Source organism: Nicotiana sylvestris, chromosome 11 (genome assembly GCF_000393655.2).
Source record: "Nicotiana sylvestris chromosome 11, ASM39365v2, whole genome shotgun sequence".
Lineage (NCBI taxonomy): Eukaryota > Viridiplantae > Streptophyta > Magnoliopsida > Solanales > Solanaceae > Nicotiana > Nicotiana sylvestris.
The window spans coordinates 55,878,597-55,905,257 of NC_091067.1; positions in this window are offsets into that span (position 1 = coordinate 55,878,597).

Below are 26,661 nucleotides of genomic sequence, written 5' to 3' on the forward strand. Positions count from 1 at the left end.
TGCATTTTTAGCTTTATGACCGCTTTTAATTGTTTTTTTAGGAAGATTCAATGCTAATTAAAACATGTTTTGAACCAAGCTACATGAAATGCACCCGCGGTTCGTGATACATTTTATTTAATATTGTTGAATATTGAAATTGGGTTACATGAAATGTACACCCGAATTTTAATAATTAAATATCACAACTATGTCACGGGAACCATACCCGTAGCTATGATGAATTATTGAAAGAACGCGCCTAAAGCAACTATGAAGGTTCAAGGCATTTCCCTACGTTAATTAAGATAATGATATGAGGGCCATAGACTGTGATTTGGATGTCACATCTCAACTTATTTTTAAGAGATTGCACTCAACTTAAAGCAAACTACAGATGTTAACATTTACTTCCTAATATTAATTTGAGATTATTGTGAGGCCATGAGTTATGGAAAAAGGAATTTGTGGAAGGAGGAGAGTTGGTAGATGAATTCACGCGAGTAACTAAATCAAATGAAATGTAATTTTCATCTATGGTGAAAGCAGCACATAATCATGAGTAAAGAATGTAACAGAACAGGAAGTCCAGATTCAGCTCTTATTAACATATCATCAAACACCTAGGATGCCTAGCCCACTTCAAATAAGTTGTTGGTAACAAAAACAAAATTCACCGAAATGATATAATGCATGTAAAAATAAGGAACAAATACTAACATGCTTGTAAAAAAAAATCTAACAATTATTAAAAAAAATAGGGAACTAACTTTCATATACACACAGTACAAATAAAGAAATTGCAATAACAAAGAAAAGATTACACAAAATAACTCCGAAAACAGAGAACTCACACCAACAAAATAGACAAACTCTAAGAAAGCGAAGACTAAAATCACATGAACTGTACTACACTAACAAGCCAAACACAATTACATCAGCACTTTTGTTCAAAACAAAAAAAATGAGCAAAAGAAGAGAGGGAAAAGAATTAATACACTGGTAAAAGAGGGAGGAACAGAAAAATTAAAAGAAACCAAACGATTAAAACAATAAAGGTAAACAAAAAGGAAACAATTTATGGAAATGAAAATCAAGTATGAGAGTGAAATTTCATTAAACCAACGGAATATCTTAGGCAAGCGTTTGCGTAACTAATTACAGGGACGATCAGCTAAAATAAAACAAATCCAGATCGGGAACTGGGCGATGGAGCTCAGTCAGTGAAGGAGGAAACAACAGCAGCTCAGTCAGCGAAATCCCAGCCAAAAATCAACTCAAAAATAAAAAAAATTCCCATACCAACCACCAAAAAAAATCGACAGTAGCTTCCCACTTCATAGATTCCTTTCTATACTATTTTTACTTCTTTTCTTTTGAAAGTTTTTGCTATTACAGATCTCAGATCCAATTTTGGATTGCTGAACTTTTGCTTTCTACTATTTCTGCATTTTTTAGTTTTCCATGTGTGTTTATGAGGAAGAAGAGGCCAGCAAACAGCGTTGCTTCTCAGATAGGGGGGATTTTGATTTTTCGGTTATGGTTTTTGGAGAACAATGAAGAAGAAGCCTTGGAATGGGAAGTGTTATACCCAATTTTTTCCTAAATTTTTTATATGCAAAACACCTTTCAAAATAGCATATATATGCATATATAAGTATATTTCAAGTTTATATTATTTTTTTCTTAATTTTTCAAAGATTTTCAAATTAATTTACTGCCTTATTTTATAAAAACTCAATAATTATCCCCAAATTATCATTTTGGTGGATTCTCATGTTTATATTAAAATATAGCTAAGACATTTTTTCACACATTTTTACAAATTTATTTGGCATTTATTTTAAGGATAAAATTGCATAATTGCAATATTAGCCATTTTTATGTTTAAATACGTCTCATGTTTATAAAACGAGATTCTGTATTTTTAAATTGATAATTATACGTTATAAGTCTTTTAGTGCTTTTAATTTGTTTTTAGGAATTTGTTTATTATTTTTTTTAATAAATTAAATGGGGAAAAAGGAGCTATTTAACTTATAGCCACATTTGGCCTTTTAATTTGGCCTAAATAAACCCACCCAACCCAAATTAAACCAACCCAAGACCCAAGCCCAATCCTAAATCTACCCGACCAAATCCGGACTAAATCCTGGCCGTTGATCATTTTTGATCAACGGTCCAGATCCGCCTTTACCAAATTAAACCAAGCAACCCCCCAAGACCCCTCTCATTCCTCACTCAACCGGCTCTCTCTCTATCTCTCTATCTCTGGTTCTCTCTAGAACCTTCCCCCTTCCCCTCCTCTCCGATGAGTTCTATCCATCTTCTCCGGCCACCTCCTGGCCTGAATCCATGGTGGTTTCACCACCCACCAGCCTTCTATGGCTCCTCACGCTTGGTTACTGAAGTTTCATGACTTGAACACGAAGAGCTGGGTCCAGACCCTTGTTGATTCAAGTTTCACGACCATTTTCGGCTTTGCTCCGGCAAACCATGTCTGTTTCGAGCCTGACCTCGACTCCTCCTACTTAGATCCAAGCCTTTCTCACCATTTGGGTTTCTCTGAAACCCTAGCTTTTTAGGTTTTTCTGATCTCTGTAGATCTGTTCCAGATCCATATTTTCCATAAGCTTTTAAACGATTTTCTGATATTTCTTTCAAAAGTTATGCTTTCAAAGCCTTTATTTTCCGATCTAGGAGTTTTAGTTGTTCTCTGATTTTTCTTTTTCTTTTGTGTGCTTCTTCTACTATATTTCTTCTACTGTATTCTTTATGTTTCTTCTACTACGTTTCTTCTACTGTGTTATCATTATATTGCTGCTACTATGTTCTTATTAGTTTCCTCTACTGTGTTTTTAAGTTTCTGCTACCATTTTCTTAATCAGTCTCTTCTACTATATTTCTCATTAGCTTCTTCTACTATGTTTCTTTTAATGTGTCTCCCATGTTGTGCTTTTACTATGCTTCTCATGAGTTTCTACGACTGGAAGAGCATGCTAAGGGTCTCAGTTCCTTTCTGAGACCTCTGAACCTATTTCGATTAGTATCTTTTCCTTGATTGCTTGTCCTCTCACCTCTGAACTCGATTGATGGTAAAAACCCTAGAATTTGAGGGTTCATCTGAGTTTTGATACCATTGGCTACGTGATTTGCTTGTGCCTCATCTCTGAACTTGCCTGATTTCAAAAACCCTATTCTCTTGGACCCATTTGAGTTCTTGGAGTTGTTTCATCTACTGCTTCATTAAGTTTCAAAATCATTGTTTCAATTTTGTTTCTTCATATGATTCTGACTTTTACTAAACTCTACAAGACCTTCTACTTGACCCCTTTTTGCATGCCTGATACTTGTGTGCTCTTTATATGTGCTGAACTTCCCTCTAAAAGGGCTTTCAATTTTTGATTAATTTCAGACATCATTTTGTATAAGTTTGATTGATTTCTTTCCTTGTTTGCTGACTGCCCTATTACTCGACTTAAGTTAAAAACACTTTTCTCAGCTTTTCTGACTTGGTTCATTCATGGACCAGTGATTACAAAATCTATGATCCTTGATTTACTGGCTACTAATTGATTTCTCTTATCTTATTTATGCAACCGTGTATTTCAAAGCTCTGCCCCTAAAATAAACTTCCATGTATTTACCACTAATTGCCTACTTTGCACAAGATGTTTATTTGATTTCTTTTCTTAAATAGTTTTTTACCTTTTGAGTCCGAATTCCTTAATTAAAGGAAGTCTTGTGTTGATTGATTCTTAATTGACATCCAGTTCCTTAATTGTTTTCTTACCTTATTTATGCCTGTTTTTCACACTATGAATACACGACTCTTTCATTAGCACCCATCACTCATAGTCTTTCTGAACTTACATGCAATAGTATTTTCTCTTATTGTCTGCACTGTGGCCTGTTTACAATACCTACTGCTTTCTCTATTTGTTTCTTTGAAACTGGTATGTCCTGATTTAAGCTTTAGCACCACAACAAAGTATTTATTTACTACTTTTGTATCTATGTCTACTCACTGTTTCTGTATAGTTCAATACTTACTTTAGTATGCTGATTTCTTTCTGCCTATTCTATTCTGAATCCCAAACCTCTGCCCCTTATGTGTTTGAGCTATGGTTTAAGGCATGACAATATGCAAATTATTGTCCATGAATTAAATTTGATCCCTTGGGATCCTAGCCTCTAAATAGTGTGTTCTAACAGGCTTATGGGTATGCTGGCATTCTCCATTGCTGGGCATACCCACAGCCTGCCCTTGCCTCTTTCAATTTCGCTATTCCCCCTGAACCCCTTATGTGTACTTATCTATAGATATTTCCCTCTCATTTCCCCACTTTTAGAATTCTGTTTTTGTACTTGCACACTCTCTTAGTCTTTAAGTTCTGCCTTTCTCTTGTGAGCCTTGCCTTGGGACTCTTTAAGTTCCCTCTAAACTTGGACACCTGAGGGATGGCCCGTCCGCACTGCACTTGTCCTAATCTGACAATACATTTAGGTGTGAGCATTGCCCGGAGTCCCTTTTAAGGCTCTTAAGGACCTTTGACACACTTGAATAGGAGAAAGGCTTTGGATCTTGATCTTATGGAGTTGGTTTACCTTATATTTCAGACATGAAGTCTGAATCAGGCTCTCCTTTGGTTGTACTTTTATTTACATTTTTCTAATGTATTTTACTTTATTCTAGGCTGTAATAATTTGTAATAAACTCTTGGGGATGACTAGTGAAAAGGGCGGGTAACTATGTATGCAAAGGGTAGATACCATGCCTATAGGTCATTCTAAATTCTGCAACTCTCGTATAGAAATCATGCCTATAAGTCATTCTGAAATCTGCATGCATATAGAAATCATGCTTATAGGAATCATGTCCATAAGTATGGAAATCTGAATTCTGCATATGCATATAGAAAATATGCCTATAGGTCCTTCTGAATCTTGTATATCCATTTTCATCTAGAAATCATGTTCATAGGTTTTAAACAATCAACTGCATATAGATATCATGTTCATGTCTTAAAACAAATTCAGCCAGTTAGATACCATGTTTAGAGGTTAAAACCCGTCTTCAGCACCTAGATATCATGCCTATAAGGTTTCTGAACTTTTACCATGTCTATAAGGCTTCTGACCAACTACGCGTAGAAAGCATGTCTATAGGAATTATTAATCGAATCTGAATCGCTTCATTCACGTCTAGAGCTAAACCAGTGATAACAAGGATCATCATTTGCAGAACTCATGACCTTTGTAAAAACTTGCTTTCTTTAATAATCTGACAACCTTTTTAACCAGTACATATTCAGTTTATTATTATTGCTTTCTGAATTTAGTAGACACCATTCCTATAGGATCCTTGTCCAACACTTAGGCAAGCCTTAGGGCGAAGTTATAAATTGAATCTGTGCTATTAACTACAATTAGCAGGCAGGCCTGATTCGGGTTTCTTATCTAAATTATGTAATAAATCAGTTTGCCTCAACCTTTAAGTTCTTAATCAAACCATAAACAGTATGTGAAAGTCATGCTAATTATGTGCTTTCTTTGTTCAAGGAGGTATATCTGTGTCACGACCCAAACTGGAGGGCCATGACTAGCACCCAACCATACTTGCCGAGCACCAACGTACATTTTATCTAACCTTTTTATTATCTTTTAGGGTTGACGAGATCAATATAAATGGTAGACATGGATCATGGACAACCAATAATAAAATATGATGGCATGAACATACATAGCAGAGGATGACCAGACAATCAAGAAACTACATATAAGGTACGAGCTACCACGCTACCATGAAAGACTATACAACAAAAACCAGCCGACAAGGCATACCAAACTATACATGAGTCGACATTTGTCTATGAGCCTCTAAATGAACATAAATGCTACAACATAGCCGAAATAGGGCCCCGACATACCCATAATGTCTATAAAAATTAAATGCATACCAAGACCACGACAAGTCCGGAGAAGGGATCTCGCCAATCACTGCTGAACTGGACAACCTACTGTGGTGGGGGAGCTGCACTTGCCTATCTATTACGGCCTGCAGCACGACATGCAGCGTCTACAAACAAAAGGACGTCAGTACGAATAAAGTACTGAGTATGTAAGGCAGGGAACCATAAATACGAACAGTAATGTAAGCAGGGATAGAGAATATACAACCTGGAACATCTGAGTACCTCTGAGGGCTACTGACATGAAATGCATGATACATATGTATGTATACATAAACTTTTAAAACATACGCCTCTGTGGGCATCATCATCATCATATCGTACCCAGCCATAATAGGCTCGGTAAAAACGTACCCGGCCATCATAAGGCTCGGTAGAATCGTACCCGGCCACGTGGAGCTCGGTAAAACCCAACTGATCAGTGGTTGCACAATATGTGCCATACCCAACCGACTATAGCACGGCTCAGTAGAATAAACTAGATACATATACATAATGCATGCTCGACTCATGGAATCACATTCTAAACCTTTCGGAGTGACGTAAGGTCGGTATCCTCTGTACACGTTATTAGGACCAACTCTTCATTACGAACCTTATAAGAATCAGGAAGTACCAACAACATTGATAACATAAGAATAAGAGAAGCAACATTAACATCAATCGTTCCATAAGAGGGAAAGCAATGTAAGTACTGCTAGCTTCTAAGAGTAGAGTATCTTTGGAAGCTCGTTCATTACATTATGTACAATCGGAGTCGTGCAAAAGAAGAAAAGGGATAGCCTCACATACCTTGTATATACTGCCCCAATCACAAGCTATGCAATTGTCACAACTCCTTAGTCTACAATAAGAGAAACGATACTATCGTTATCATTTAAGCGTCATAACTATTATGTATCGACCACAACCTATTTTACGTTGAAACGGACAACACCTCCCCTATATATATGACTTCACACCATTCAAAACAATCACCAAACAGCCCAAACAACATCAATAATAAACATATTGAGCCTCCCAAAACAGTCCACGCACAACCTAATTACATCATACATACGACGGCCACCGTAGTCGTGTCAAACGACCCGGAAATGTTACGAATAACTATAAGCCCACAACCCTACATATATATGGTATTTCTTCACACCCTTCCACCTCCAACACTCCGCAAAATAGTAGTAATAACTCGTTTGACTTCAAGACTTATGATACGGATATTATATGATTCAAATACCTTAATACATGACCTCTTGAGTGTATTAAGAACCTCTAGGTTTACCTGAAAATACGAGTTACAACATCCTTGATTCGTTTAACTTCTAATACTTGTTAATCACCCTTATACACCCTTGTATCACTTAAGACCAATAGGATTAACTTCTTATCATCTCAAAGGTAATTCCTTCTTGGATTTATGTTAACTAATATATGGCATGAACTAACGCGTGTGGATATGGGTTGTAACACCCTTCCCCCCTTAGGAACATTCGTCCTCGAATGTAAGGGTTTATAGGGAGTGTAAATCATTGTGGATTCCGGGCAAGTTTCTCCCATAAATAGAGGACAAAACTTGCAAGTAATTAAGCCCAACATATGGCTTCACAAGGCTACACAAAGCATTATGCGTATTTACATTATCTACATATCACCATTTTGTATTAAGGAGGAGTATTCTCAAATTATTGCTTACCTCATAGAGCCGTTTCACCTTCCAATGTATCCTGTCTTCCACCAGCATCCTTGTTATCTTCATTCTGGAATAAGTAAGGGTATTTAGACTTCATCTCCTCTTCTGCTTCCCATGTCATTTCTTCCATATTTTTGTTCCTCCACAATACTTTGACGGAAGCTACATCTTTTGTTCTCAGCTTGCGGACTTGCCGATCTAATATCGCCACTGGCACTTCTTCATATGATAGGTCCTCTGTAACTTGTACATCTTTGATAGGGACGACTCGAGAAGGGTCTCCAATACATTTTCTCAACATAGATACATGGAATACCGGGTGGACAAATTCCAATTCGGATGGCAATTCTAACTCATAAGCAACCTGTCCAATCCGTCGAAGAATTTTATACGGCCCGATATACCTTGGACTCAGCTTACCTTTCTTCCCAAAACGCATAATACCCTTCATTGGTGAGATCCTCAGGAAAACCCAATCACCAACCTCAAACTCTAGATCACGACGTCGGACATCAGAATAAGATTTTTGCCTGCTTTGTGCCGTCCTCAATCGCTCCTGTATCACTTTCACCTTCTCAATAGCTTGGTGAATCAAATCTGGCCCATATAATTCTGTTTCACCGACTTCGAACCATCCAACTGGTGATCTACATCTCCTCCCGTATAGTGCCTCGTATGGGGCCATTTTAATACTGGAATGGTAGCTATTGTTATAGGCGAATTCTATGAGTGGAAGATGATCATCCCAATTCCCCTTAAAATCTAGAACACATGCTCGTAGCATATCTTCCAGTGTCTGAATGGTACGTTCAGCCTGTCCGTCAGTCTGCGGATGAAATGCAGTGCTGAGATTTACTTGTGTGCCTAAACCCTTCTGGAAAGACCTCCAAAAGTTAGCCGTAAATTGAGCTCCTCGGTCTGATATAATAGATACCGGCACACCATGAAGCCTAACAATCTCCTTGATATACAACTTCGTATAATCTTCAGCCGTGTAAGTTGTCTTAAATGGCAGAAAATGGGCACATTTTGTAAGTCGATCAATTATCACCCAGATGGAGTCAAACTTATGATAAGAGCGAGGTAATCCAATAATGAAGTCCATATTAATCACCTCCCATTTCCTGGTCAGAATCTCTATATTCTGAAGCAATCCACCGGGTTTCTGATGTTCTATCTTTACTTGTTGACAATTGGGACACTGGGCTACAAATTCTGCAATAGACTTCTTCATGTTATCCCACTAATACTGCTCCTTGACATCATGATACATCTTTGTCGAGCCGGGATGGATAGAATATCGGGATTGATGAATCTCATTCATAATCTTCTCTCGCAACCCTGCCACATTAGGCACACATAATCGGCCCTGGTATCTCAGTTACCCATCTCTTCCAATCTCAAAAGCCATACTTTTACACTGCTGAATGCTCTCTCTTAATCGTACTAAGATAGGATCTTCATATTGCCGTGCTTTTACCTCGGCTACCAAAGATGATTCTGATGTATTCTGTACAGTAACACCTCCGTCATCAGAGTCTAACAATCTGATTCTCATATTGGCTAGCTGATGAAGCTCTTTAGTCAACCCCCATCTACCTGCCTCAATATGTACTAAGCTTCCCATTGATTTACGGCTGAGAGCGTCTGCCACAACATTGGCTTTACCGGGATGATACAATATCTCGACATCGTAGTCTTTCAGTAATTCAAGCCACCTACGCTGCCTCAAATTCAACTCTTTCTGCTTGAAGATGTATTGTAAACTCTTGTGATCTGTGTAGATGTCAACATGGACGCCGTATAAGTAGTGCCGCCATATCTTCAAAGCATATATTACTGCAGCCAATTCCAAATCATGGGTTGGATAATTCTTTTCATGCTTCTTCAATTGTCTTGATGCATAAGCAATCACCTTCCCACGCTGCATCAATACGCACCCCAAACCTATACCTGAGGCATCACAATATACCACATAACCTTCTGTTCCTTCAGGAAGAGTGAGCACTGGTGCGGATGTCAATCGATTCTTCAGCTCCTGAAAACTACGTTCACAAGTGTCAGACCACTGGAACTTGGTAGCTTTCTGTGTTAACTTAGTCAATGGTGATGATATAGAGGAAAATCCTTCTACAAACCGCCTATAATATCCTGCTAGCCCTAGGAAGCTGCGGACTTCTGATGGTGTTGTAGGTCTCGGCCAATTCTTTACTGCATCGATCTTCTGAGTGTCGACACTAATACCCTCGTCAGATATCACATGGCCAAGGAACGCTACTGAGTTCAGCCAAAATTCACATTTGGAGAGCTTAGCATATAACTTACGATCCTGAAGCGTCTGTAATACTATCCGCAAGTGGCCCGCATGTTCCGCCTCCGAACGAGAATATACTAGAATGTCATCAATGAATACAATCACGAACACATCAAGATAGGGCCTAAATATAGTATTCATGAGATCCATAAAAGCTGTTGGGGCATTTGTTAGCCCGAACGACATCACCAAGAACTCAAAGTGCCCGTATCTTGTCCGGAAGGCCGTCTTTGGAATATCCTTCTCCTTAACCCTCACCTGATGATACCCTGAACGTAAATCAATCTTGGAGAAATACTTGGCACCCTGGAGTTGGTCAAACAGGTCATCAATTCTTGGAAGTGGATACTTGTTCTTTATAGTAAACTTATTCAACTATCGATAGTCGATACACATCCGTAACGACCCGTCTTTCTTCCGCACGAATAGGACTGGTGCACCCCAATGTGAAGTGCTAGGTCTAATGAAGCCCTTATCCAGCAAGTCCTTCAACTGCACCTTCAACTCTCGCAACTCTGCCGGGGCCATTCTGTATGGAGGGATAGAGATCGGTTGAGTGTCAGGCAACACATCAATGCTAAACTCAATCTCCCTTTCAGGAGAAGGCCTAGGAGTTCATCTAGGAAAACATCTGGGAATTCGTTGACCACAGGGATTGATTGTAAAGTAGGTGGTTTCGCATCTGCATCCCTAACGCGAACGAAATGATAAATGTAACCTTTTGAGATCATTTTCCTTGCCTTAAGATAGGAAATAAACCTACCTTTTGATGTAGCAATATTCCCTTTCCATTCAATGATGGGTTCACCAGGAAATTGAAATCTAACCATCTTCGTATGACAGTCAACATTTGCATAGCATGAGGCTAACCAGTCCATTCCCATTATCACATCAAAATCAACCATTTCTAACTCAAATAAATTTGCCGAGGTTTGATGACTACAAATCATCACAGTGCAACCTCTATAGACCCTTCTAGCAATCATAGAATCTCCTATCGGAGTAGATACCACAAGGGGTTTACTTACCAATTCAGGTTCAATGCCAAACTTATTAGCCACAAAGGGTGTAACATATGATAATGTAGATCCCGGATCAATCAGCGCATATACATCATAAGAAAACACAGATAATATACCTATAACAACATCTGGAGATGACTCGAGATCCTGTCGACCTACTAGAGCATAGGTTCGATTTCGACCACCACTCAAACTTGGCACTGCACCTCTACCTCTACCACGACCTGTCGACTGCTGAAAACCCTGTGCTGGAGGACGAATTGATGAGGAAGAAGCAGACACAGATCCAGTCGGCTGAGCCATACCATCACCTCCCTTGTTAGTACAATCCCGTATCATATGTCCAGGCTATCCACAAGAATAACATGCATCAGAACCTCGACGACACAGTCCAAAGTGGGCCTTGCCGCACTGATCACAACGTGGTGTTATGGGTCTCGTCTGACTAGTATCCCTGTGATGTTGCGAGCCTGATGCCTGCAAACTATGACCTGGACCAGAAAGGGTAAATCGATCATATCGAGGCCTCTGAAACTGTAGAGGAGCACTAGCTACAGGTGGCGCCGAACTCATCGAAGACTGGGGCCTGACGCTGCCTCTAAAGTCATTAGAATACCTTGCAAATCTCGCCCTCTTATGCTGGCCCCTATCCTGCTCCCTATCTGCCCTCTACTGGCGCTTACGATCCTCTAGGGTCTGGGCATAAGCCTGAATACGGGAAATATCCATGCCCTCCACCAAGGAGGCTGTCGTGCACTTATTTATCAGATGTGGTCCCAATCTATTCACGAACAAATGCACCCTATCACTCATCTTGGCCACCATATGGGGAGCATACCTTGCTAAAGAATCGAACTGCATACTGTACTCTCGCACACTCATATTACCTTGTCTAAGGTTCAAGAACTTATCAGCTCTAGCTCGTTGTATCTCAACTGGAAAGTAGTGACGAAGAAAGGCCTTAAAAAATTCCTTCCACACAGCTGGAGGAGCGTTCAGACCCCTGGATCTCTCCCAACTATCATACCAGAGAACCGCTAAATCCCGTAGCCGATAAGAAGCCAACTCTACTACCTCTGTATCACTAACATGCATAACCCGCAATATACGATGAACCTGGTCAATAAAAGTCTGCGGGTCCTCCTTGGGGTTTGATCCGGTAAACACTGGAGGGTCTAAATTAATAAAATCACGAACTCTCGTACTAACTGGTTTATCAGCAGCACCTGTATTCTGCCTCTGAGCCTGAGCAGCTACCAAGCTAGTCAATAACTGCAAAGCACTCCGCATATCCTGGTATGTTGTGCCAGACGGAGGAATTGGAGGTGCTGGGTGCCTCCTAATATCCTCTGGAGGAGACGGGTAGATGAGGTATGAGACGGCATCTCACTCTGAGCCTCACTTTGGCCTGTTCTGGCTTGGGGCACCAGACTGGTACCCTCTCCCGCAGTTGTATCAAGCCGTCTACTAATTGTTTGCTTCCTAGTCGAAGGCATCGCTGAAAGAAAACAAGGTGAATATTAGAGACGAACACTTACGACTCAACTCTACGCACGATCTAGATTCAGGAAGAAGGTAACAACCCTAGATGTCATGTAGCCTCCTGATTATAAATGTGGCGCACTACACATCCATAATCAAGACTCTACTAGACACGGCTCACAGACAATCCCTAGGACAGACTTGCTCTGATACCAAGTTTGTCACGACCCAAACTGGAGGGCCATGACTAGCACCCGACCATACTTGCCGAGCACCAACGTACATTTTATCTAACCTTTTTTTAATTATCTTTTAGGGTTGACGAGATCAATATAAATGGTAGACATGGATCATGGACAACCAACAATAAAATATGATGGCATGAACATACATAGCAGGGGATGACCAGACAATCAAGAAACTACATATAAGGTACGAGCTACCACGCTACCATGAAAGACTATACAACAAAAACCAGCCGACAAGGCATACCAAACTATACATGAGTCGACACTTGTCTATGAGCCTCTAAATGAACATAAGTGCTGCAACATAGCCGGAACAGGGCCCCGACATACCCATAATGTCTATAACAAAAATGCATACCAAGACCAAGGCAAGTCCGGAGAAGGGATCTCGCCAATCACTGCTGAACTGGACAACCTACTGTGGTGGGGGAGCTGCACCTGCCTGTCTATTAGGGTCTGCAGCACGACATGCAGCATCCACAAACAAAAAGATGTCAGTACGAATAAAGTACTGAGTATGTAAGGCAGGGAACCATAAATACGAACAGTAATGTAAGCAGAGATAGAGAATATACAACCTGGAACATCTGAGTACCTCTGAGGGCTACTGACATGAAATGCATGATACATATGTATGTATACATAAACTTTTAAAACATACGCCTCTGTGGGCATCATCATCATCATATCGTACCCAGCCATAATAGGCTCGGTAAAAACGTACCCCCGTCACAAGGCTCGGTAGAATCGTACCCGGCCACGTGGAGCTCGGTAAAACCCAACTGATTAGTGGTTGCACAATATGTGCCGTACACGACCGACTATAGCGCGGCTCGGTAGAGTAAATTAGATACATATACATAATGCATGCTCGACTCATGGAATCACATTCTAAACCTTTCGGAGTGACGTAAGGTCGGTATCTTCTGTACACGTTATTAGGACCAACTCTTCATTACGAGCCTTATAAGAATCAGGAAGTACCAACAACATTGATAACATAAGAATAAGAGAAGCAACATTAACATCAATAGTTCCGTAAGAGGGAAAGCAATGTAAGTACTGCTAGCTTCTAAGAGTAGAGTATCTTTGGAAGCTCGTTCATTAGATTATGTACAACCTATTTTACTTTGAAACGGACAACACCTCCCCTATATATATGACTTCACACCATTCAAAAAAATCACCAAACAGCCCAAACAACATCAATAATAAACATATTGAGCCTCCCAAAACAGTCCACGCACAACCTAATTACATCATACATAAGACGGCCACCGTAGTCGTGTCAAACGACCCGGAAATGTTACGAATAACTATAAGCCCACAACCCTACATATATATGGTATTTCTCCACACCCTTCCACCTCCAAAACTTCACAAAATAGTAGTAAAACACGCAGCCCAATAGCAACACAAAACAATCCACAAAATAATTCGCAACAAGTGAATAACTCGAACTCACGGCTTCCGATCACCGTCCCGTGAGTTCTTACATGTATAGAACGAATTACCATGAATTAACAATAGATAAAAATGTATTAAAGATGGCAGTAACTTTCCTTACTTGTTGGATAACTCAGCCCTTCCTTTGGTTCTTCAAACTCTAGGGTTTACCTTCAAATAGAACTTGAAAGAGAGGGAAAATCTATTAGGGTTTGTGTGGGATTTTTGGGGAGGAGTTGCAGGGGTTAACTTTGGTTTTGAGGGTCTGAAATATGGATAAAATAACTGAGTTCATAACACATTAAAATTCCTCTCTTGTACGACTTAGGTCTTTTAATTTTGTCCTATCATTTTGGCAAGTAGGTGATGCACCTACTTGTCATCTACCAATCTGCGCAGGCTTGCAAAAATATGAATATCTCTATACCTAGAGATCATATTGACAAACGGTTTAATGCGTTGGAAACTAGAGTCATATATCTTTAATTTGGTGGGTAGATCACCCCGTAATTCCTTGTAAATTTGGAGAAAAGCTTAGAAACATTTAACCTAATGTTTAAGTAAAATTATGAACCTAAGTTGCGACAACGTTTGTCGATTTTTGTTTCATAACTCGTTTGACTTCAAGACTTATGATACGGATATTATATGATTTAAATACCTTAATACATGACCTCTTGAATGTATTAAGAACCTCTAGGTTTACCTGAAAATGCGAGTTACAACATCCTTGATTCGTTTAACTTCTAATACTTGTTAATCACCCTTATACACCCTTGTATCACTTAAGACCAATAGGATTAACTTCTTATCATCTCAAACGTAATTCCTTCTTGGATTTATGTTAACTAATATATGTCATGAACTAACGAGTGTGGATATGGGTTGTAACAATCTGAGCCTTTTACTTGTTATATGCTTTCCCCCAACTTGCTATACATGTTTTTGTATGTCGCCTTAGAATTTTGCCTTTGAAACTACAAACAATCCTAATATACCTTCCCCTTAGGATTAGTAGTCCTAAATGCCTCCGGGACTGATCAGATTGGGACGGATAATAACATGCAATAAGTAAACATGACCATTCCGCGCTTTAATACCTTAACGGGGTGGAAAAGGGTAGATTGGATATGATGACCACGCAATAACGTCTTGTGTATCCCCTCACTGAGGAGTGATTACCGGATGTTGTGTGGGGTGATCCATATTATTAATAAACCCAGGACCCCCTTTATCCCTTTGTTTCTTTGTTCCTTCTAAAGATTTCAAACTATTTCTTTTAAGAAAAGCAACTTCCTTTTAATTGTTTCCAATTTTGTTTGTAACCATTATGTGAAAATCCCCTCTTATTTGAAGTTTTATTTGCCTGCATGTTATTTGCACCTAAATTCACAATAATAGTTTGGCCGGGAACCACACTAGTGGATCTTGAGGGGTGCCTAACACTTTCCCCTTGGGATAATTTCAAGCCCTTACCCAATCTCTGGTTATTCAAATCAAACCTTCTTGGCGTCCTAATGCACCTTAATCATTAGGTGGTGACTCTTCAATTCAAACCCAAATTCCCAAAAAGGGAACGAGTTGTCCTCCTAAATGTCATAAACCCGATTTCGCGAGAAAAAGGGGGCGCGACAGCATGGCGACTCTGCTGGGGATCTTTTAGGCTTTTACCATTCCAGACTATTATTTGACATTTTCTTTATATGCCTTTATTTGTTTAATACCTTTAAGCATTCAATTCCCTTTTTCAACTACAAAACTAACTTGTCTTTTTATTTCTTTCCTTTATTTCTTTTACTGCTTTCCTTTACTGCTTTCCTTTATTACTATTTTAAATTATGAAGAACTGTTGTATTTATTGCTTTCATAACATGCAAATATGTGACAACCTGCTTTAATTATTTAATAATCATGCTCAACATCATATTCCACTCATGCTAAACAAAATACCATAACAACGCTTATAATAAGTGGTTGCGCTCTTCCGATATTATCACCCTCTAAATCCGTAAAAGGCATATTTGCGGTAAAACCAGTCGATCAACGGTGTAATTGACGGTTCCGTGCCTTTTTCCCTTGAGTTGTCCGCTCAAGGGTACCAGTCTAAAACCCCATAGAAACCTTACTCTGTTTAACTGTGCATGCATCATGGTCAAACCTAGCCGAGTCAGTTATGTTGTCCGCATAATGACTCTTTAAGATAGCCTTGTCCAAAGTCCACTGGGTTTCCCCAAAACCCAAACGGACACTACCACGTTCTGTGCGTTTATTGGGAGAACTAAATGCTTCATGCTAATTGTTGATGTTAAATAGTTGAGTTTGGTGGGGGTAGGGTCTTAACCCTTTTGTTTTGTAGAAAATGAAGAACGAGGTCCCCAATTTTGGTATGGTTAGCATACCTTTACTCTTGCTAGACTGGTGGAGGAGTCTTCCACCAAATGACCAAATCAATGAGTGGAAAGAGAGGACCGCCAAAGCTAGCAAAAAGTTGGAATATCTGGAATACAGTCTGTTGGAATTGGAAGGAAAAGCGAGGAAAAGATTCACCGACTGCCAGAACGCTAAGGGAAATGAAGGAGAACACCTGGCAAAGGCATTTTTACTGGTGAACCTACGCGAACTGGAGTATCTGATCAACGAGAGCAATCAACCTGAGGAAGGTCCTTCTGGGACCAAGTAGATAGGAGTTTTTTTCTTTTTGCTTTATAAAATGTAATAAGGCCAATGGCCAGTAGTGACATTTATTTCCTGTTTATTTAGTATCGATTTGGGATTCGTTTTATTTTCTATCAATAAAATGAGGCATTTAGCATTCTGAGTTCTCCAAATTAATTTGTCGCTAGGCCTACCTCGGGCACAAAGAGGTCCCCAAATTAGGACACGATTTACATTCTCGCACTATGTGTTTAAATATTGCAATGCTTTTTATAAACCTCACTAACTTGTTACCTTTTTGTTTTTTACCTTTTGTTTATTATTCCCCCCTTCCAAAGGTTAGTTCGTGCACTCTGACAATATCATCTTATCTCACGAGATCCAGGAGCCCTCCACCCACTCCCCCTCCTAGTCCTGTTAGAAACAATGACATGGATTGTTGTATTGTTTTCGAGGAGGAGGGGGAGCAAGGCCCTTCCATACATGCTGTAATCAGAGGAGCATGCCTCAATAACTGGACCATCAGAACCACCAGAACCTGGAAAGCCTCGGAGTAGCAAGGCTGAACAAGCATCATGCACTATCTTTTATTTTTACTAGTTGACTTTCCTTCCGCATTTTAAAATTTTGCAATAAGATCTTCAATGTTCAAAACAGTTATGGAATTTATCAAAGCATTTCGATTTTCCCTATAAATCTTACTCTTATTATTTTCTCTCATTACTTTACTTATACAACATTACTATTACTTATCTTGATGAACCAATGACTGTGACATGCAACGAGACAATGCAACAAACGGACATAGATTCAGAGGAAGATGACATACCGGAAGAGATTTTTAAAGAAGTCGAGAATTTTGAGAACAGACCTAAGTCAACCTGGACGAGACTGAGATTGTTAACCTGGGAGATGCAGAGAACATCGAAGAAACACGAATCAACGTTCATTTTTCACCGTCAGAAAAGGAAGAGTACATAGAATTTCTAAGGGAATATGGGGACATATTCGCCTGGTCGTATGATGACATGACTGGTCTGAGTACATCTATTGTGGCACACAAACTGCCAACCGATCCGACATGTCCGCCGGTGAAGCAAAAACTCATAAAGTTCAAGCCTGATATGAGTTTGAAAATCAAGGAAGAAGTCACTAAGCAAGTCAAAGCTAAGATTCTCAGGGTAGTAGAATACCCGACAAAGTTAGCCAACATCGTGCCGGTACCAAAAAAGGATGGGAAGGTCCGAGTCTGTGTCAACTACCAGGATCTCAACTGGACCAGTCCAAAAGACAACTTCCCTTTTCCAAATATACACATCCTAATTGACAATTGCGCCAAACATGAGCTATAGTCATTCATAGATTGCTTCGCTGGTTATCATCAGATCTGGATGGATGAGGAAAATGATAGAGAATCACAGACAGTGGCACGAGAAGTTATCATTTGCTCTACTGGGGTATCACACCATAGTTCGCACATCAACTGAGGTAAGCCCCTATATGCTGGTTTATGGTACAGAGGCTGTCATTCCCGCTGAGGTAGAAATTCCTTCCCTAAGGATCATACAAGAAGCCGAGCTCGACGAAATAGAGTGGATAAGAAGTCATTATGAGCAACTAGCCCTTATAGATGGAAAGATAATGAATGTAGTCTGCCATGATCAACTCTATCAGAACAGAATGTCCAGAGCCTTCAACAAAAGAGTCAAGCCAAGACGGTTCACACCGGGGCAGCTGGTGTTAAAAAAAGTTTTCCGCATCAAGATGAAGCCAAAGGAAAGTTCTTTCTTAACTGACAGGGTCCATACATGGTTCACCGGGTTCTGACAGGAGGAGCCCTCATACTTGCAGAAATGGACGGAGAAGTCTGGCCAAAGTCGATCAATTTAGATGTAGTCAAGCGTTACTATGCGTAATCTTTATGCTTTCCTCATATGATGTAATTTGAACTATGCCTGGCTTGATTCCTTTTTAAGAAGGGATACGTAGGCAGCCCTATGGGTTCAGTCGCAATTCAATAAAATTTTCATCCCCCCCCCCCGTAATTGGAAACTAGGGCAGAATTTTGAGGAGGACCCTCAAAATTCCGAAGCAATTTCAGCTAGTCATCGTAAGCAGCCGTCCAAAGCATCAACCCAGTGAACTGAGGCAGAATTTTGAGGAGGACCCTCAAAATTCCGTAACAAGAAAGGTCGCAATGTCTTGAACCACGTCGCAGTCGTCAGTTCATCTAAAGAAAACTATTCTGGATTATGTATTTATGTTATATTTTTTACTAAATCATGCATGTTTGTTATCAAAATTTCTCTATTTAGCAACGTTATCCCAATGATACATACAGTATCACCAGATCAGAGTCGAGAAGGTCAAGTAAAGCCAACAGGGATACGAACTAACCTCCCCTCTATAAACTCACGATTTTTCTTTGGATGCAGACACTTGGATTGCGAAAGCATCCGACATGCTATACATTCACGAGATAAATGGTGTTTAGGAATACAACTCTCAGAATTGTTCACGTTTACCAGCATTTGCTATTACGCATGCCGGCGATATTCCCTATATCACAACGTCCCTAACAGTCACAATGTCGCAACCTGCTATCAGCTAAGAAACTCTATTACCATTTGCCCTTTTATTTTTATTTTTGCATTGCATAAGGCTACCATTCTACCTTCCGAGACTAAGCACTATCTCCATCTGCATTTCCTGTGTTGCATAAGGCTACCATTCTGCCTTCCGAGACTAAGCACTGTCTCCATTTGCATTTCCTGCATTGCATAAGGCTACCATTCTGTCTTCTGAGACTAAGCACTGTCTCCATCTACATTTCCTGCATTGCATAAGGCTACCATTCTGCCTTCCGAGACTAAGCACTATCTCCATCTGCATTTCCTGTATTGTATAAGGCTACCATTTTGCCTTCCGAGGTTAAGCTCTACCTCCATCTGCACTTGCATGGCTGAAAGATCGCCGCTTTATTTTACACTTACATGGTTGAAAGATCGCCGCTTTGTTTTACACTTGCATGGCTGAAAAATCACCGCTTTTTGCATTGCATGGGCTGAAAGATCTCCGCTTTATTTTACACTTGCACGACTGAAAGATCGCCGCTTTATTTTACACTTGCATGGCTGGAAGATCTCCACTTTATTTTACATTTGCATGGCTGAAAGATCGCCGCTTTATTTTACACTTGCATGGCTGGAAGATCGCCGCTTTATTTTACACTTGCATGGCTGAAAGATTGCCTCTTTCTGTTGCATAGGCTGAAAGATCGCCGCTTTATTTTACACTTGCATGGCTGAAAGATCGCCGCTTTCTGCATTGCATGGGCTGAAAGATCGCCAAGTACTGCATCTCTTGGGCTGAAAGACCGCCAAATTATCCAAAGGCGTCATTATTCAGAGGCACCATTTTCATAGCCCGAGAATGCCATGCCATGGCCTGAGGATCTCCTTTAATCTTTTGCAAATCATTATTCAAAGGCATCATAGTTCAGAGACATCATTCTCATAGCCCGAGAGCATCATTTCATGGCCTGCGAATCCTTTATTATACGCTTCATGGCCCAGGACATCATGGTCTGAGGACGTCATCCTAACCACCCTAAGACAGCATTCATGGTCCGACGAGAACTTCCATCATGTTTAAATTTACGCACAATATATGCTTGTATTGCTTATTTGCAGGTAAACCGGCGAGCAATGGCTATCTCAGCAGGAGCAATCTCGCTCCAGTTCCCGCAGCCCTATTAGACCTTAACCACTCATCCCGACCTGAATATTGCACCCGTTCTTGAAAAGGTCTCTATCGACATACTCCGCCGACGGATCCTGAACTACATATGACCTGATTTCTGTAAGACCAAGGATATGTAGGCAGCTCAGGAGCCAGAGCACGACCAACCTCTTCAAACCATTTCATTCGATAAAAAATTGGCCATCATATCTTTACCCGACAACTCTTTCATCCTTCTCGGGTAAAGAGGGGAAGTTGTTGATACCCAATTTTTCCCTGTATTTTTATATGCAAAACACCTTTCAAAATAGCATGTATAAACATATATAAGTATATCCCAAGGTTACATTGTTTTTTTCATAATTTTTTTCAAAGATTTTCAAATCAATTTACTACCTTATTTTATAATGAAAAACCCAATAATTATCCCCAAATTATCATTTTGGTGGATTCTCATGTTTATATTAAAATATATCTAAGACATTTTTTCACACATTTTTACAAATTATTTGGCATTTTTTTAAGGATAAAATTGCATAATTGCAATATTAGCCATTTTTATGTTTAAATCCGTCTCATGTTTATAAAATGGGATTCTGTATTTTTAAATTGATAATTATATGTTATAAGTCATTTTAGTGCTTTTAATTTGTTTTCAGAAATTTGTTTATTATTTATTTTTATAAATTAAATGGGAAAAAGGGGCTATTTAACTTATAGCCACATTTGGCCTAAATAAACCCTATACCCAACCCAATAAACCAACCCAAGACCCAAGCCCAATCCTAAATCTACCTAACCCAACCCGGACTAAATCCTGGCCGTTTATCATTTTTGATTAATGGTTCAGATCCTCCCTTACCAAATTAAACCAAATGACCCCCCAAGACCCCTCTCATTCCTTACTCAACCGACTCTCTCTCTATCTCTCTATCTCTGGTTCTCTCTAGAACCTTCCCCCTTCCCCTCATCTCCGATGAGTTCCATCCATCTTCTCCGGCCACCTCCTGGCCGGAATCCATAGTGGTTTCACCACCCACCAGCCTTCTATGGCTCATCACGCTTGGTTACTGAAGTTTCATGACTTGACCACGAAGAGCTGGGTTGTCACGACCCGGATTTCCCACCATCGGGTGTCGTGATGGCGCCTACTATCAGAGCTAGGCAAGCCAAATATTTAAAACACATTTCCTGCTTTCTTTCAAATAATATAATAAATGAGACAAAAATCTAAGCGAAAGACTTTAAATCTAAAGCAACTGAGAACCAAAAGTGCGGAAGTTTGAACCAAAATGCTACCCAGAGTCTGGTGTCACTAGCTCATGGACTACTACAGAATACTACAATCAATGTCTGAAGGGAAAATACATCATGTTTGTTTGATACAAGATAAACAAACAAAAAAACATGGAAAGGGACTTCGGCCTGCGAACGCCAGCTAGGCTACCTCGAGAGTCCCTGGACTGAAGATAGCTCCCAGAAGTCCTACTGCTGCGGTCCGTAAGCTGCTCCCTGATCTGTGCACCAAAAATGCACAGAGTGTAGCATCAGCACAACCGACCCCATGTGCTGGTAAGTGCCTGGCCTAACCCCGGCGAAGTAGTGACGAGGCTAGACAGTACCTACCACAATTAACCTGTACAGATATATATACAACAAGTGCAAGAAAACAATAACAAGATAATACAAAGTAAAACTGGGAGGGGACATGCTATCGGGGAGTAACAGATAAAAATGAAATATCGGAAATAAACAGAAGAAACTCCGGGTTCCATGATATATATATATATACATAGTGGACGGCGTGCATATATAGTGAACGGCGTGCCACACGATCCCATAATATCATATATAAGTGGACAGCGTGGACGGCGTGCCACACGATCCCATAATATCATATATAAGTGGACGGTGTGCCACACGATCCCAATTCATATCATATATAAGTGGATGGCATCCCACACGATCCCATAGTATAGTATATAAGTGGGCGACGTGCCACACGATCCCAATTCATATCATATATAAGTGGAAGGCGTGCCACACGATCCCATAATATCATATATAAGTGGACGGCGTGCCACACGATCCCATAGTATAGTATATAAGTGGACGGCGTGCCACACGATCCCAATTCATATCATATATAAGTGGACGACGTGCCACCCGATCCCATAATATCATATATAAGTGGACGGCATGCCACACGATCCCATAGTATAGTATATAAGTGGACGGCGTGCCACACGATCCCAATTTATATCATATATAAGTGGACGGTGTGCCACACGATCCCATAATATAGTTCATAATATCTGACTTCATATAGTAGACCCCTTCAGGGGAGAATAACAACTCAATACCTTTAACCCGGCAAGGGTACAGCTAACAACCCAAAATATCCCGACACGGGAGAATATATATATCAGTCTACACAAACTCAACTCACGCTTCTAGTATAGCTTTACCTCTTGATTCCACCACCAATCCGCTCGAATCTAGTCATAAGTTACTTAATCACATTAATAATTACTAAATGAATCATCCCCAATGCATGAAAATAGATTTTTCAAGGTTTTTCCCAAAAAGGTCAAAAATACCCCCGGACCCACGTGGTCGAAACTCGAGGTTCGGACCAAAACCCGGTTACCCATTCCCCCATGAATCCAAATATATGATTTGTTTTTAAATCGGACCCCAAATTGAGGTCCAACTTCTCAATTTGTAGAAAACCTAGGTTCTACCCAAAACACCCAATTTTCCCCATGAAAATCTTTGATTTGAAGTTGAAATTATGTTAAAAGATGTTAAGGAATAAAGAAATTAAGTTAGAAATCACTTACCAATCGTTTTGGAGAAAAAAAGTTGTTTGGAAAATCGCCTCTTAGGTTTTGGGTTTTTGAAAAGTGAAAAATGACTGAGATTTTTCGAACTTGTATACCTTTCTGAGGACCTGGCGCGGACCGCACAAAAATGTGTTGCGGCCGCGCCGAGTGGGAGAAAAATTGGGGCTTCTCTGAACCCTTCCAGCGCGGACCGCACTATTTTGGTGCGCAGCCGCGCTGGTTGACCTGAAACCCTAGCCCTCAGACTCAGCCACGCGGACCGCACAGGAAGGCATCGCGGCTGCGCGGCTCCAGCGTGGACCGCGCAGAAATGACCGCGGCCGCGCTGGTGTCTGCAACACCTGAACCTACATTTTCTTAAGTCCAAGACCTCCTGGGCCCCATTCAAAAATCACCCGAGCCCTCGGGGCTCCAAACCAAACATGCACACAACCTTAAAAACATCTTACAGACTTACTCGTGCGATCAAATCGCCAAAATAACATCATATACATAGGATCAAGCCTCAAACACATGATTTTTCTTTCTTCAACTTTCATAACTCAAATTCTCCATTTTAAGTCCGAAACACGTCATATGACGTCTGTTTTTAGCCAAACTTTACCGATAGTGCTTAACACATATTTAATACTTGTACTAGGCGTCGGAACCAAAATACGAGCCCGATACCTATATTTTCTAACTCCTTTTCATTTCAAATTTTCATATCAAATTTCAAAAAAACAATTTCTTTCAAAAATTCATTTCTCGGGCTTGGGACCTCAGAATTTGATTCCGGGCACACGCCCAAGTCCCATATTTTTCTACGGACCCTCCGGGACCGTCGAATCACAGGTCCGGGTCCGTTTACCCAAAATGTTGACCGAAGTCAACATTATGCATATTAATACCAAAATTCATCAAATGTTTCACATAATTCACATATTCTAACGTAAAAACTTTCCGGCTACGCGCCCGAACTGTGCACGCCAATCGAGGCAACTAAAAGCGAGGTTTTCAAGGCCTCGAAAGTGCGGAACAAGGAAGAACTACGGTGATGACCCTTCGGGTCGTCACATTCTCCACCTCTAAAACAACCGTTCGTCCTCGAACGGACAAAAGAAAGAAGTACCTGAGTCGGGAAATAAATGAGGATAACGGCTCCGCATATCGGACTCAGACTCCCAGGTCGATGCCTCAGGAGGCTGACCTCTCCACTGAACACGCACCGAAAGAAAACTCTTCGACCTCAACTATCGAACCTGCCGGTCTAGAATAGCCACCGGCTCCTCCTCATATGACAGATCCTTGTCCAATTGGACAGTGCTGAAATATAACACGTGCGATGGATCTCCGCGATACTTCCGGAGCATAGATACATGAAACACGGGATGCACAGCTGACAAGCTAGGTGGCAAGGCAAGTCTATAAGCCACTTCTCCCACATGATCAAGAATCTCAAATGGGCCGATGAACCTAGGGCTGAGCTTGCCCTTCTTCCCAAATCTCATCATTCCCTTCATAGGCGATACACGGAGCAATACCCGCTCACCAACCATGAAAGCAACATCTTTGACCTTGCGGTCTGCATAACTCTTCTGTCTGGACTGAGCTGTATGAAGTCTATCCTGAATAATACTGACCTTGTCCAAGGCTTCCTGAACCAGATCCGTACCCAATAATCGAGCCTCTCCCGACTCAAACCATCCAATTGGAGACCGACATCGCCTACCATACAACGCCTCATACGGAGCCATCTGAATGCTGGACTGGTAGCTGTTGTTGTAGGCAAACTCTGATAAAGGCAAAAACTGGTCCCACGAGCCTCCAAAATCAATGACACAGGCTCGGAACATGTCCTCAAGAATCTGAATAGTCCTCTCGGACTGACCGTCCGTCTGGGGATGAAATGTTGTACTCATCTCAACCTGGGTGCCCAACTCTCACTGAACCGCTCTCCAGAAATGCGAGGTAAACTGCGTACCCCGATCCGAAATGATATATAGCGGCACCCCATGAAGGCGAACAATCTCCCTGATATAAATCTCGGCTAACCTTTCGGACGAATAGGTGGCTGCAACAGGAACAAAATGCGCTGACTTGGTCAGCCTATCAACAATGACCCAAACTGCATCAAACTTTTTCCGAGTCATCGGAAGTCCAGTAACGAAATCCATCGTAATCCTCTCCCACTTCCACTCGGGAAGTGCAATCCTCTGAAATAGACCACCAGGTCTTTGATGCTCGTACTTAACCTGCTGACAATTCAAACACCGAGCCACGTGCGCAACAATGTCTTTCTTCATCTTACGCTACCAATAGTGCTGCCTCAGATCCTGATACATCTTCGCGGCGCCCGGGTGAATAGAATACCGAGAACTGTGGGCCTCCGCTAAGATCAACTCTCGAATCCCATCAACATTGGGCACACAAACTCGCCCCTGCAATCTCAATACACCATCATCATCTAAGGTTACTTTCTTGGCACCTCCACGCTGCATCGTGTCTCTCAAGACACACAAATGGGGATCCTCAAACTGCCGCTCGCGGATACGCTCTAATAGTGAGGAACGAGCAACCGTGAAAGCTAACACTTTGCTAGGCTCAGAAATATCCAACCTCACAAGACGATTGGCCAAGGCCTGAACATCCAAAGCAAGCAATCTCTGGCTGACTGGAATATAAGCAAGACTACCCATGCTGGCGGACTTCCTGCTCAATGCATCGGCCACCACATTGGCCTTACCCGGGTGGTATAAGATAGTAACATCATAATCCTTTAGCAACTCTAACCACCTCCTCTGCCTCAAATTCAACTCTTTCTGCTTGAACAGATACTGGAGACTCTTGTGATCAGTGTAAACCTCACACGTCACGCCATATAAGTAATGCCTCCAGATCTTCAGGGCATGAACAATGGCTGCCAACTCGAGATCATGAACCGGATAATTCTTCTCATGGATCTTCAACTGCCTCGAAGCATAAGCAATGACCTTGCCTTCCTACATCAACACTGCACCAAGCCCAATACGAGACACATCACAATAGACCGTATATGGCCCTGAACCTGTGGGCAAAACCAATACCGGTGCCGTAGTCAGAGCCGTCTTGAGCTTCTGGAAGCTCGCTTCACACTCGTCCGACCACCTGAACTGGGCACCCTTCTAGGTCAATCTGGTCATAGGGGCTGCAATGGATGAAAACCCCTCCACGAACCGACGGTAGTAACCTGCTAACCCCAGGAAACTCTGAATATCCGTAGTTGAAGCTGGTCGAGGCCAGTTCTT